Raw genomic sequence first — 13,905 nt, forward strand, 5'->3', positions numbered from 1 at the left:
CACAATAAAACCTGACAGGTAAATTAATCCTAAATCCTTCGTTAGCATGCATATCTAAGAACTGGCTGTGTGACCTAAGGAAGCTTACTAAACCTCTCGGAGCTTCTCCACGGGCCTCAACTACAAACAGAGCTTTTACATTTAAATGGATGGTATTTAAGAACTCCTCCCCTACCTGCTCAAATTCCTGCTGGGAAGCCCAGGAATTACCACAACTAAAAAGGTCAAGGGGGTGAACTGGCTTTAAAGGGGCAGTATGGACTTGACTCCAGGACTCATCTCGGGTACCCCAAGCAGCTCCAGGGGTAGGCATCCCAACGTCACCCTAGATCTAAAGCCCTTTGGTTGGCTGCGGGTATGACTCCGTGGCATGGCAGAGATCTTGCCTGGCTCCTCTGGAGCCACATCCCTAGCACGTGCTGAGGCCACAGGAGAAACGATAGTAGAGGCTTTCCAGCCCAGCAAAGGGAACAAGCCCCAGACTCCTAGAGTATACCGTCAATGCCCATCTCTCTGTCAGCTGCCTCAATGAAGACACGCTACCGGGGCTCACACACCAAACCCAGAGGCTCCAGTCTCCTGGCATCTCAAAGACACTTAACTGAATAACGTAACTGAGACAGCACAGCTGGATAAGGCCTGGCCTTTAATCCCAACACTTGGGGAAGCAGAGGCAGGTGCATCTCTGTGAGTTCAGGGCCAGTCTGATCTACGGAGAGTTTCATCCGGGCCAGTCAAACTACACAGTGAGACCCTGTCTTAAAAACAATCAAAAAAGACCCGCTAGGATGGAGTGATACATACTAACTTTTTTTCCTCACCAGTAGGAAGGAGAGGGACACCAGCGCAGTCTTCCTAAAGAGCGAGGGAGGCACTGGAAGTCTAAGGACCTTTGCTCCTTTATCCACAAGACCACAAAGCTAAACACCAAAGGCCACACAGGCCTCCTGCCCAGACACTCTCCTTTCTGCCGAATAAACACGGAATCGGACAATCCCTTATTAGAAATGCCATACACCACATGTTATGAACTGGGGCGTTCTGAGAGTAAGACAGGGTGCCAAGGCAAGCCACACTGAGCAGAAGCGTCAGAAGCTATAAACAGTGGCCACAGTGCTGAGGAAGACAATCAGGGTGTGACTGAAGGACGCGAGGGTGGGAAAGGCTGGGAAAGGCCCCGTGATGTTCAGACCTCAGAGGCAGAGCAGAGGCTGAAAAATGGGCTGTCAATTAAAAATGTCGTAGGCTCCTCCCTCCCTGCCTTACATCAATTTACATACTGGACATGATGGGCAAGTAGCCCGTGTACCTTCCAGAGGTGACTTTATCTACTTGATCCTTCATGATGTCATTTCATTAGATGCCTTCAAGTTTCAGAGCAGTTGGTGGAGGGCTTGCTTGCCCAGTAAGCACAATTCCCTGGGTTAGATCTCAGCACTCTAGGGGGAAGCAGGAGGAGGGTCAGAAGCTATACGGGTGAAAAAGTCTAATGCTAACCTTGGCTACATAAGACCCTCAAATACATACATAAATATGTAAATAAATGTAATCAGTAACTACAAAGAGCATCCGTCATTCAGGGGCCAGCAACATTACTAGCACACAGGAGGTGAAAGATTTCCCATGCTTTGTAGATGAAGTCTCACATAGCTCTGGCTAGCCTTGAATCCACAGAGATCTGCCTGCGTCTGACCCACAGGGCTCAGGTTATGCTACAATGAAGCCAGGTTCTTGTACATACTGGGTCAGGGCTCTACCACTGGACTAGACTCCACCCAATATGCTTCACTGGGAATACCCCTGTGGGTCCCTTTAAGGAACCTCTCTGGTTCTTCCTGTCCCCTCACTAAACCCAGCAAACCGATATAAGCTCCTTTCATTAGGTCTAAATATTATTAATCGCTTGAACCACTACAAAATTCATGAGACGTGGCAGGGGGTACCACAGACGCCAGTCAGTTCAGTGACCGGATCCTGGGCCCACGACTTTGAAGACACAGCTCACACATTGTAAAAGTTAACCTCTGAAAGTACACAGCACACTAGCTTTCTGGAGAGCTGCTGGGGCGGAGACAGTGTCGAGCTTGAAGTCTTGCTGCCCAATCAGTCTGCCCGTCTGCAAAAGCTGCTGTCCGGCACCACCACCCTCCACCCTCAAACATTTCCAGTTTCAACGTTTTCAGACTGGGAAACTGACGGAGTAGCACACCCTTCCACGCATGGCTTCCCAGGAGATAAGGAAAGGAGGCCGATAAAAAGCAGGTGGTCCCTGGCTCAGGCTCCCACAGAGCGAGCTTTAACTGCTCAGACTGTTCAGCCAGAGTGGCCTTAAAAAACTCAGGGTCAATGACACACCCTGAAGTGTACTGAGAATCTGAGCAGAGCAGGACCAGTTAGAAGCAGCTGACCAAAAAAAAAAAAAGAAAAGAAAAAAAAAAGAAACTACCCACGTGAAATTGTGAAAGAATTCAAAAGAAGGAAAAAACAACAGGCAATCTGACTTCCAAGGAGTCGGCTCACTTGTCCAGGATACCTTGAATTAGACGTTCACTTACGCTAATAAACACCCTGTCCTCCTGAATATGCAAATAGCAAGTAATGAGAGAAAAAGGCTGTGCCCAGCTCCCACAGGACCCGAATTACCATGTGAAATGTACATGAAGCCCAGAGAAAAGGGAAGCCTCCTGAAACAGAGACCAACAGGGCAGTCTGCAATCTGGGAGCACAGGGCCAGGGAGCTAAGAGCAGCAGCCACTCTGCAGTGTGGAACCATCACTCCAATGCTTCAGCCCATCTTCCAGGAACCAGAAGGCAGCCTACCTTGAGTAGTTTCAAGAGGATCAGATGTGGGGAGGCAGAGTTTGTGACTTTGAGGCTAGCCTGGTCTACATCGTGAGTTCCAGATCAGCCACAGCTATACTAGTGAAACCCTGTCTGAAAAACTAAAATTACAAAGAGGACAATGTAGTTAGGCGTGACCAGTGTCGCTCCCTGCCACCCAAGGTGCTCTCAGAACCCCAGGGGATTCCAGGCAGGTCCAAGCCCTTAGCGCTATCTCCCTTGAAAAGGCCCCTTCTGACAACATTAAGCAAAGAAAAGAACTTGAAGACGCCAAGCTCAGAATCAGGATGGAAGCCTCAAAAAGGCTTCTTTCAGAAAAATATAAATTACCTATTTATGAAGAATTTTCATTTAATTCTTTATTACCACTTGGCAAAGGGAACTTCAACTGTTATGTATTTACTGAGGGGTCCCTCCACTCACTGCACAGGGGAGAGTGGTTCCTGGGTATGAGGGTAGAGGTGCAGGGCTGCTTCAGCCTTGCCTGGATGAGATCCTGGTTTTCTGAGGAACCACCTCAGCCTTGGCTATTCTCCAAAGCTACCCTGTAGGCTGACCCCCAGGTCATCCCTAAAAAGTCTGGTCTGCACTGAGAGCCCACTGTACAATGCAGTGTGGCTTAGATTTACAGACAGGCAGGCAGACAGACACCAGTCACGGTGGTACTGGTTTGTAACCGTAAGCTTTCCAGAGGCTGAGACAGAAGGATCATGAATTCCAGGCCAAACTGGGCTATATAAAAAGACCCTGCCATGCAGGGCGGTGGTGGCACACACCTTTAATCCCAGCACTTGGGAGGAAGAGGCAGGCGGATCTCTGAGTTCAAGTCCAGCTGGTCTACAGAGCTAGTTCCAGGGCAGTCAAGACTATACAGAGAAACCCTGTGGGGGATGAGGGGTAGGTAGGGGAAAATCCTGACCTACAAAAAAAGGGAGGGGATAAGAGAAGGAAACTTCTAAATGAAGATACCAAAACCCAAGGTCAGAAAATAATCTCCTCAAGGTCATAGCAGCCAAGACGGCGCAGCACGAGGTCCACACTTTCCCACACAATCTCACCCTGAGCTACGTGACCTTCTTAGGTGTGCTCACTACTGCCTCTGTGGCTTGTCTCACAGCAATCACACTGACTGCACGCAGTCTCCAGGCTCTGAAGAGTATCTGTAGTCATATGGGAGATCAGGTTTGCCACTATTCTCCCATTCCCACACACCCAAGCACCAAAACACTGGAGATGCAAGGCTCAGTTGGTAGAGGGCCTGCCTGTCTGCAGGAAGTCTGGGGTTCCGTTGCCGGCACCACACAAACCAGGTGACACAAGCCCATTATCCCATCACTCAGGAAATGGATACAGGACAGTATCCAGTTCAAAGTCATCCTCAGGTTACAGAGTGAGTCTAGGCCAATCTGAGATAGAGGAGAGAAAAATAAAGAGTAAAAACACCTCCTGGGCTGGGGGTGTAACTTAGTGGAAGTGTGTGTGTGTGTGTGTGTAAGTGTGTGATGTTTAGCACCACAAAAGTGAAAATAATAAACATTTGCCCTTTAGAACTCAGGAAATTCGATACACCTACCTTCCCCACTGACTTGTCACAACCTCTCTGTGCATGTCTGTCTTGGAAGGGCCTAGAGACTGCTCGCTGGGTGCCTTTTTCTGATCACCAAGTTGCTGTCACTGTTCAAAGGCACAGGGGCAAACAGCAGCTTTACAAAGATCAGGAGAATGCCCAAGTGTCCGAGATGAATGCAGAGGAAGCATGAGGACAGGAAGCTGAGCATCGTGGTTCCTGTGAGTCTGATTCAGACTGCTGTTGGGCTCTTACTCTCCTGACCCCTCGGTGCTCCACCGTGCAGGAGGGGCTCTAGAGTCTTCCCTGCTCAAACAGCAGAACCTCAGCAGTCAGAGCAGAAATCTGCTCTTGCAGCCCTGGGAATCGCATCTGCAAACAACTACAGGGCTCTCCAGGGAGTTGGTGGTGGCAGACACAAGAGAGGATGGTCCAGGTTGTTTCATTGCTTCTTTTGTACAAAAATGTGGGCCAATAAGATGGCACACACACAATCTATACTAATAAACAGCTTTAAAAAGGTTTGTGCACACTTTTTTAGTTCCGTGAAGATTCCTCTGAATTCCTAGACACAGGCAGCCTCACAGATAACTGAGAAATCACTCACCCTGACTCGATCAGAGGATAAAAAGAGAAACAAATAGAACATGGTCCCCTCCCATCTTCAGAGAGGTTTAGAATCAGAGAGCAAGGAGAGCCCTTCAATCTCTGTGCTGGTGTTAATGGCATAGGCAGGATTAGAGGCTGACCTGGGCGTGAAGAAGGAAGAACCCTGAATCAGCCACTAAACAGGTCTTCATGCCCTTAGTTACAAACACAAATGGCAAAATGTGAAAATGGGAGAGGAGTCTCAAGGGTGGGTGTACCCATACAGGTGGCGGTGATGCGGAAAGGGTCTCACCCTGGCTTCCCAGGCATGTGTAACTGAGGAAAAAACATCTGCCCAGGAGCTGATAAACCAGTGGTCATGTGCATGGCCAAGTGTCCTAAACCATCCAGCGTGTGCACGAGGCCCTGCAGCTCCAGCCGCTCAGCAATAGAGTGATTCTGACTCAGATTCAGCTTTTACTGGACACCTGAGTGAAATTCTAGAAGCATTTCTTAACAATTCCTGGGTATGAAAAGCAGTCATTTCCTGCCTCCAAATCACAGGCGGCCCTTCCAGACACACATGTCAATCATTTTTGCACTTCGTGATGAAGGTGAAAGAAAATTACGGAGGTTTTCTGGATATCTAGCAGAACCCTCTTATCAGACTAGAAACAGCAGCAATGTTATCTCCTCAGTACTTAAAACAAAAGCCAGCTCTGAATTAGGGGACCTCTGGGCTCCGCCAATATGAAAGGAGTACTGATGCTCGCTGCCAGTCTATCGATGGCAACACCTGAGGACTTTAGGGCAGCACCAGAGTCCCTTTAGCTGATGGGAGCTGACTTTCACCACCATTGTCTCCAGGAAGCTTCGAGATGAGGAGGCGGGGGTAAAGGACTGAACGAGATCCTTCCAATGGAAACATGGGCTCACAATGGTTTTGGAATGAGACCCAAGCATACCCCGGCCGGGTGATGGGTGATCTGAAAATGAGGCGTATCAAAGTGCTATTGATAAGCTGACTCACTAGACAGCTTATCTGAGGCCCTCATGGGCCATATGGTGCCCCAACTTCTGCTGCCTGTTGCTGCCACAACAATAGGCTCGCCTGCCCAGAAAGCACCGTTGTGGGACAGGAGCCCAGCAGCAGAGGCATGTCGGCTGCTATGGTGTTTACATTTCATTTTGTGCCATTAGCTTTGTGTTTCCCCTAGTGGGGACTTGAAACACATACCACACACACTTCATGTCAGACACCAGGGCTACCTGCAGAACGCACGTGTGTGCGCTGCGTATGCACTTGTGAGTGGGGACAGAGCAGGTGAACAAGAAAAGCAGATGTCAACTTCAGAACTGGAACATGGCTGGTGGGGGGAGGGTGAGCAGGCAGGCTCCCAGCTAGCGCAGGAGCAGACAATGCCCTTTTCTCAAAAAAACACTTGGGCCAGGCAAGCCTCTGGGAGTGGCTATTTAAAACGCTTAGCTCCTTTTATTCTACCACTATGGAAGTGAATTCAGTTCTTCAGAGCCAGAGCAAATGAAGTCATTTGGTGTTTGCAGGTTCTCTGCACTTCGGCAACAGGATTCAGGGCATCTAAGTTGTCCTTTCTTCCATTTTCCTTGAAAAAGATAACAAGGTCATAGAAAAATTGTAGGCTGTGGGGCCCTGGGATGGATGCTGTCAAAGCCATCAGGAAGTCATGGTGTGAAGGCAAACAGGTACTGCCTTCCAAAGGCTTGGCATGAAAGATTGACCGGGTCTTTTGTCAAACGAATTCATGTGTCTTCCTATTTTCCTAGAGATTTTCCTGTCTTTGCAGAAGATCATAAAATATTCATCTATCTAATTGACTATCTATTAGAGAAAAGACACTGGTTTGCAGTGAGAACGCTGCAGCTGGAGCATCAGGTGACAGTCCCTGAGGTGACTGAAAGCAAAAATGGAGGCAGCCAGCTCCCCCTCAACACCCACAGCAGAACTACTACAAAGTGAATACTGGTTTTCTCTGCCCACCGCCATCCCCACACCTAAGTGGACAACAGTCTTGGATGAACTTCTCGAATTTTCTGAAACATTCTCAGATTTAAAAAAAAAAAACAAAAACCTTTCAAGTTAAATTGAGATTGCACTTGAACTCCATCCAAGAGCGAAGCTGAACTGAATTATGATAATTAGAACGCTGTGCCTATATTTTTTTAAAAGGCAGCACAGTGATGTATTTTTTTTAAAGTTCATTCCAGAGAATACAAGTTCAGTGCGGTCTCACATAATTAGCATTTCCCGCCATCAGCAGCAGTTTTTCAGGACCCATCAGCGCTGCCGTGTACTCTCAGACCTCAGAGCTGGTCATCTTTTGCATGTGCATCTAAACCCGCCAGATCCTGTGAGTCCCCAGAACGTCCCCCTGCAGAGGCGGATGCTAAATCTCTTCATCAGTGAATTAGTCCACATTTAAGTCTAAGCTCATTTTCCAACACCGTCTTTCCCAATTAAAAATAGTTAATACAGGGTTGACAATAAGGCTCACTTGTTACAGGGGTTCCCTATCATGCATGAGGCCCGGGGTCTGATCCCAAGCAAGGCTATAAACACACCCAGCCTGTAATCCAGAATCTGCACAGAAGAAGCAGGAGGATCATGAGTTCCGGATCATACTCTACTATACAGTAGGCTGAAAGTCCCATGGGATCAGCTTCAGAATGAGAAAAAAAAAAGCGAAATCACAGGACGGAGCCTTGAAAACTGGAGTGAATATGGAAAGCACCAGGATAACATAACAAATATCGGCTTGAAATAGGGGTGTGGGGGGGTGCAGGGCTGCCACGAAACTGAAAAGACAGCTTCTCTGAAGAGCCATCCCCATTATCCAATCAGAAGAGAGGTGTGTGTGTGTGTGTGTGGGTGGGTGTGTGTACACCACCCTGAGACACCCAACTGCATAAGTGAACAAAATGGGACCTTGGTATCTGAGAGAAGCCCACCCCATGGGAAACACTGACCCAATCCCTGCCCTGCAAAACCAAGACTTACCATTCACTTGGACCAAGGGAAAAAAATACACATTTCAAAATTCTCTACTCCGCCCCACTGCAAAGACTGAAGATTTCTGAAGAAATGATCACATTTCAACCTCAAGTTCAAACATGGGACAGCACTAAGGAAGCCCATAAAAAAGAGCCTCGAAGGACTGGCAACTAGGTTCACAGCTTTGAAACTAAACAAAAACCGTCCAAAAAACAGAGAACCAAAATATTCCAGTTACACACACACTATGTCCTGGAAGCCAGAAGCATGGCTTCCCTGTTCAGAGAGGCACAACAGCTGCCACACAACGGGGTCTAGATTAGTGTCTATCCAAAAGCCCAGGCCTGAGACGCCGCTAAGGACAGACCCAATTTGATCCTGTACCTGATGAATATGAAACAAAGCATATCGATACAACATGACTTAGGTGCCAACTTCAAAATAGGATGACCTAAAGCCTCTCCGACTAAGAAAAGGCAACAGAAAGCTACAAAACATGGTGGCAGCCATCACCAATGCCCAAACAGCCAAGCACAGCCTATGTTAACCAATGAGGGCGAGCAACAATGTATTTTTCGTGCTGAGTTCAGATGTAGTGCACAAGCAGCCTACAATTCCAGGCACCGAATTCTGAAAGAGAAGCTGGGCCTGCCTTGATTAACAAAAACGATGTCTTCTTGCAGCTTAGGGAAGAAAACTGGGTGAACACTAGCTTTAGTCCGTATTTCTTAAACCTCTGGGGGTTGGGGAGGTCAGACTCTACTCAAAGTTTTATCACTCAACAGATTCAGCACAGCTCTAACTCAGAAATACATATGTATACTTTTTTTCTGCTTTCATACTCCCTTTGCTGGAAAACAGAATCAAGCACCAAAAATGGTAGCTTCGAAGTGAGAGCCCTAATTTTTCTGCGTGGCTAGGGTCATTATTTTTAGGCCCGCCGGATCATACACAGTTATCTGCGCCAACCTCTGTGGTGATAAGACACCATCACAATTTCCATTTGTGAGCAGTAGAATTATGCTCACAATTAACCCGTAACACATGAGATTAAAGAGAAAAACAATCCTACAGATGTCCAGGCTCTTCTCATAAAATCGCCCTGGATTAGGGGCGGAGGGGATCTATCCATTTCCAAAGCAGGCAACTCCCTAACGCTGCTAATGGCTTGTCTCATGCTTGGGGTCTCCGGTCTCTCAACTGCTCTTGTTATAGACTTGTCCACAGACAGTATGATGCCAAATGCAGTCTGGACCAGTGACTATAAGGATATTCCTTTCCAGACAGTCCCATGAAGATACGCCTTCTTACATCTCCGTCGGAGTATATCAGAACCAACTAAAATCAACACTGGTTATGGACTAATGAACTCATTTTTTTTCTTAGTTTTCTGCTTTCTCTAATCAGAAGACGCAGAACCCAAAGTGTATATGTGAACATCTAATTCCAGCTGTATACAGCAAATGGGCGGGGGAGAGAAAGCAGGAGGGGCAGGAAGCTGACTCCCCACCAGGTGACCCTTGAAAGCCCACTCCCACCCTTTCACAGTGGTAGGGAAGCACACACTGTACCACAGAACAAGCGAGACTTACTCATTCAGAGTTTCTGCAGCCTGGGTCAGACTATGCTAGGATGTTTTCCAGCTTCAGATTAAAGGTCACTAACTATATACATAAGTCCTGGCCTTTGCTTGTACAAAACTTCCAATAATCCCAGAGTGTGCCCAGAGTCTATAAAGAAATCTAGGAAGGAGGAACTCACACAAAGATTCTAGCTCCCCCCCCCCTCTTTTTTTTTTAACTCTTTTGTAAAGGCAAAGTGTTTCTCTGGCTTTGTTTCAACTTGTTTAAAAAAAAATGAAAAGTATTCTAATATTTCCCTAAGTCTGCAGTTTAAACAATACTTGCCATTAAAGTGAAAATAAAATGGTTTTACTGAGGACATCAGCAAGACCCAGTAACGGAGACAGCTTATCAGTTCATTTTTTAGACCAACAACAAATAAAAGAATTGTAAACTGTTGAAAACCTGAAACCTGAGAGTCCAGCACAGTTACACATCCAAAGAAATACTACACAAAAATATCTTGTGACCATTTATGGAAACACGGAGATTAGAAAAGTACGCCTTTCCCCTAAAATCACCAACAATTCAAAACCCTGCTATCGACAAAGGTTCAAGTAAACGCGTTTGTCTTTCCGGAGCCGCGCTGTAACTGGCTCTACTGTTTCCTTCTAAAGAGGCAAGGTTCTTACCAAAGTTGGATCTAAGTCTGACCCTTATAAGCATTCAGATGTGCCTGGGCCCAAAGATCCTGCTATTCACAAAAAAGCGCAGACTGGGCTGAAAGGCGGAAGCCCCTGGCACAGTCTGTGCAGCCTGAGGACTATTCCCAGCCCCAGTCTCAAGGCAGACTAGCCCCCACCCGAGAGCTCAGGCTTGCACAGACAAGCCACCCCTTGGCTCCCGGTAGTTCGCGTCTCCCTAACGAGAAGGATCTGTCCACCCGGGGAACCACCTGCAGGTACTTAGCACACCCGATGCCACCAGACCACCTAAACTTCCAGAACGAATCCAGGCCACAAGGCGGGGAGGAGACTGAGTTCTGTTACTTTGCATTATCTGTAGGAATTGAAATATTTTCCTTTTCACTATTTTGAAATCTGATCGTATTTACAGACCTTTTTGCCCCAAGGGCCTCGGCTCCTTTCAAATGTGCTATTTTAAAACCCGGCCTTTCTACGCTCCCGATTCCTGGAATATCTGTCCGTAAGTTTCCAGCGCGGACTGAGATCAATTTGCATTTCTGTAAATCACAGACAGCTTCTAAGAACTTAACAAGCCTCCTGAGAAACGCTGGTGGCTGGTATTTCATTGTTTCATAAATATTTTTATACGGGTGACACCATTCAACTTTAAATAAATCTTTAAAAAGAAAGACGATTAAAAAGAGAGGAAAACTGTGGTCTGGGTTTTATTTTCGTGGGAAGAAGATAAGTGTGGACCCCTCATTGTTTTCGACTTCTTAGAATGTAGCTTTGATTTTTTTTTAAGAAATAAATTTTAAAAAAAGAAAAACTCCTAGAAGTTGAACTTTCTTTCAAACGGGCCTCTGGACTTTGAAAACAAGTGCTGCTGCCGCGAACAAAGGCTAAAAGTGTCCCCAGATTTTTTTGCCCTCCTGGGGATCGTTCCTCCTCCAATAAACAAACAAATCCCCCAGTATTTCCTACCGAGGGGAAGTTTTCCAGGGAGAGTCGGCTCCCAGGTTTGGTGGTAACTGCGACTCAGTCTTTTTTGGACACAATGTTTCTGCTGACTCCTGAAAATTTTCCACTTGAATGTGCACTGGAGCGGCGGCGGCGGCGGCAGCAGCGCTGGAGAGGCGGCAAGGCGAAAGAGCCCTCTTTCATCTACGGGGAGGAGGAGCCCGGGTCGGCGCGGACCCCGAAGGGGCCGGGCGCCGGGGGAGTCGCCGAGCTGCAGGCTCTAGGCTGCGCACCGGACGCTCTCCCCACCCGCGATCGCGCGGAACTCGGCGCTTCCCGGACAAGGAGCGAGGAGCGCGGGAGAGAAGAACGCGGGAGAGAGGAGCGCGCAGAAGAGAGGAGCGGGGCCGCCTGTTGCCGCGCAGGGCTGCGGCCCAACTTGCAGGGCGGAGCGGTCGCTCCCCTCCGAGAGCCCCGGGAGCCGCACACAAAGCACCGATTGCGGTGACGCCTAGGCAGCCCGCGCCCCCGCGTCCGCCCCGCGCGCAACTTACCTCGGCCGCCCGAGCTGGCGCGGCAAACTTCGGGACGCTGGGCCGCCGCCCCTGAGCTGCTCCAGCCGGTACTCCCCGCGGTGCTCCCGCACCGGGCCGCCCCAAGCCGGCCTCGCCGGCTCCCGGGACTGGCAGGGCGCGCCGGGGCAGCTGCCCGCGCTCGGGCGACGCTGCGCGCTGGGGGGTCAGCGCATGGCCTGCGCCCCGCCGCGGCCGCCCCGGGCCCGGGCCCCGGCGCGCGGACTTCCCGCGGGCTGGAAGCGAGTGTGCGAAGTGCTGGGGGGCGCCCGCGGCGGGCGGCGGGGCCGCGGAGGCTCGGCTCGGCTCGGGCGGCGCGGAGCGGCGCGAGCGATGCGAAGAATGTGCGGAATGAGGACAGGAATGAAATGAACGCCAGGACCGAACTCGCTCCGGAGGGGTGGGGCCTCGGTGACGTCATGCCGCCGGGGCCGGGTGGGGCGGGGCCTGCCGCCGCGGTGACGTCATGTGTGTGGGGCGGGGAGCGCGGGGCGGGGCTTGGCACCCACAGGGGCGAGGGCGGCGCGCGGTGGCGCCCGCTCCAGGCTTTGTGCGGTGTGAGGCCGGGCGTCCCGGTGCTGCTAAGGCTCGTGTGCGCGCCTCCGCCTGCTGTGCCTCAGTTTACCCCTTCCTGGTGCGCGCGGGCACCGCTGCTCCCGGGCTGGAGGGAAGGTTGCTCTTGTGGAAACTGAGGCTCGGGCGGACGACTTCTCCAGCCCGCCACTTCTCCCTTAGTCCTTTCGCTTTACCCAAGTTCATGGTGCTCGCGCAAATCCTAGGCTTTGCAGACTACGTGTTGGAGCATCGCAGAGTTCTCGCTTGCCTCCTGTCCTGTCTTTCTGGAAGTGAAGTTCACTCGTGCTGCGAGTTGCACTCTACAGAAGTCCTGCACCCGGTTAAACAAAATAAATAATAAAAGTCTTGCCGGGGTGCAATAAAAGTCATGCCGTCCCTTTATGGAGAAAGTGAGGGTCAATCATAAACGGTTTGATCTCTGTTTTGGAGTGGGATACGCTGTAGTACTTCAGAAACTCGGGTAAAGTTAACGGTGGCTGGGACAGACTTGTTGGCAGCTAGGGCTGGTTGCAGTCAGACCGTAGTTTCCCAGAAAGGAGAGCGCCCTTCCCGTACCGGGACTTCCTTCTTTCAGCTCTGGCTTCAGAACAAACTAATGGCGCCTGTTTTGTGCTGGAGGATTCCCGGAGTGTGCATAACTCAGGAAAACTAGTAGGACTCGCTGAGGCGCATTTGCTTAGAAACAAGCTTTACTAATGAGTGTTTTAAGACAAAAATACCTTTCACTGGTGCATTTTTAAAAGTTTATGTCAAGAGAATTGAAGGCGCATGCCGTTGTAAAAAAAAAAAAGTATTACAGAGACACTCTTTGTTCACTGCTCCGCTCTTCCCATGCCGTGTCTGCCACAATTATATCACAAGCGCGCTATTAATTGTCGTGCAGATTTTTCAGATCTACTTGTGCACATCGGTGTGTAGCTGTTTAATCCTATACAATTTTCTCACCTGTATATATGCCCACCACAGCCAAGTACAAATGTGTATGATTTCTGGTTTGTACGCAGTAATGTAACAGGCTGACAGTAAGAACCTCAGTCACCTAGACAGATTATTAGAAAATACATGGCTATTTTCACTTTGAAACTGTGGCAGGTGTATAATCTCCTATAACAGCACCAAATAAAATAAAGTCTGATGGCAGAAGTTGAAGGCATGGTTCCGCAGTTAAAAGCACTTGCTGCTCTAGCAGAGGACCAAGCTACTGGTCTGTTCCCAGCACCCACATGGTGGCTTTCGATGGTCTGTAACGACAGTTCTGGAGGCACCGGGCACAAACATGGTGTGTATACACACAGGCAAAAAATCATGTATGTGCATAAATAAGAGGTTTTTAGAGTCCGATAGCAGAGCCAGTCTAGCAGTGGATAAAATTTCGAAGCCACTTTTTATCTTGTCCATGACAGCCTGGTTACCCTTCAGATTCCAGTTGCTCCTGGCGATTTGGTGTTCTCTCATTCTTGATAATGTTCGAAGCTGTTCCTTGGTGCTGTAACTGCTTGGCCAGTACTTCCTACAACTTCTTCCA

At 49.1% G+C, this 13,905-nt stretch overlaps 1 protein-coding gene across 6 annotated transcripts in view; it reads right to left on the bottom strand.

Moving 5' to 3' along the window:
* Positions 1-12,175, bottom strand: part of Tead1 (TEA domain transcription factor 1) — a 232,370-nt gene extending 220,195 nt beyond the window's left edge. For 2 of the 6 annotated variants that reach the window (XM_050125916.1, XM_050125915.1), the window contains exon 1: positions 11,787-12,174. The gene's annotated coding sequence lies outside the window, so the exon portion shown is untranslated. Of the gene's footprint in view, positions 1-1,309; positions 1,426-11,256; positions 11,389-11,786 lie in introns of those variants that run through there. The other 4 variants (XM_050125913.1, XM_050125911.1, XM_050125908.1 and 1 more) reach the window with 4 other exon arrangements.
* Between the last annotated feature and the right edge of the window lie 1,730 nt (positions 12,176-13,905).

The sequence above is a fragment of the Alexandromys fortis genome, unplaced genomic scaffold, assembly GCF_014885135.2.
Source record: "Alexandromys fortis isolate MF-2015 unplaced genomic scaffold, M_Fortis_MF-2015_v1.1 scaffold_250, whole genome shotgun sequence".
Lineage (NCBI taxonomy): Eukaryota > Metazoa > Chordata > Mammalia > Rodentia > Cricetidae > Alexandromys > Alexandromys fortis.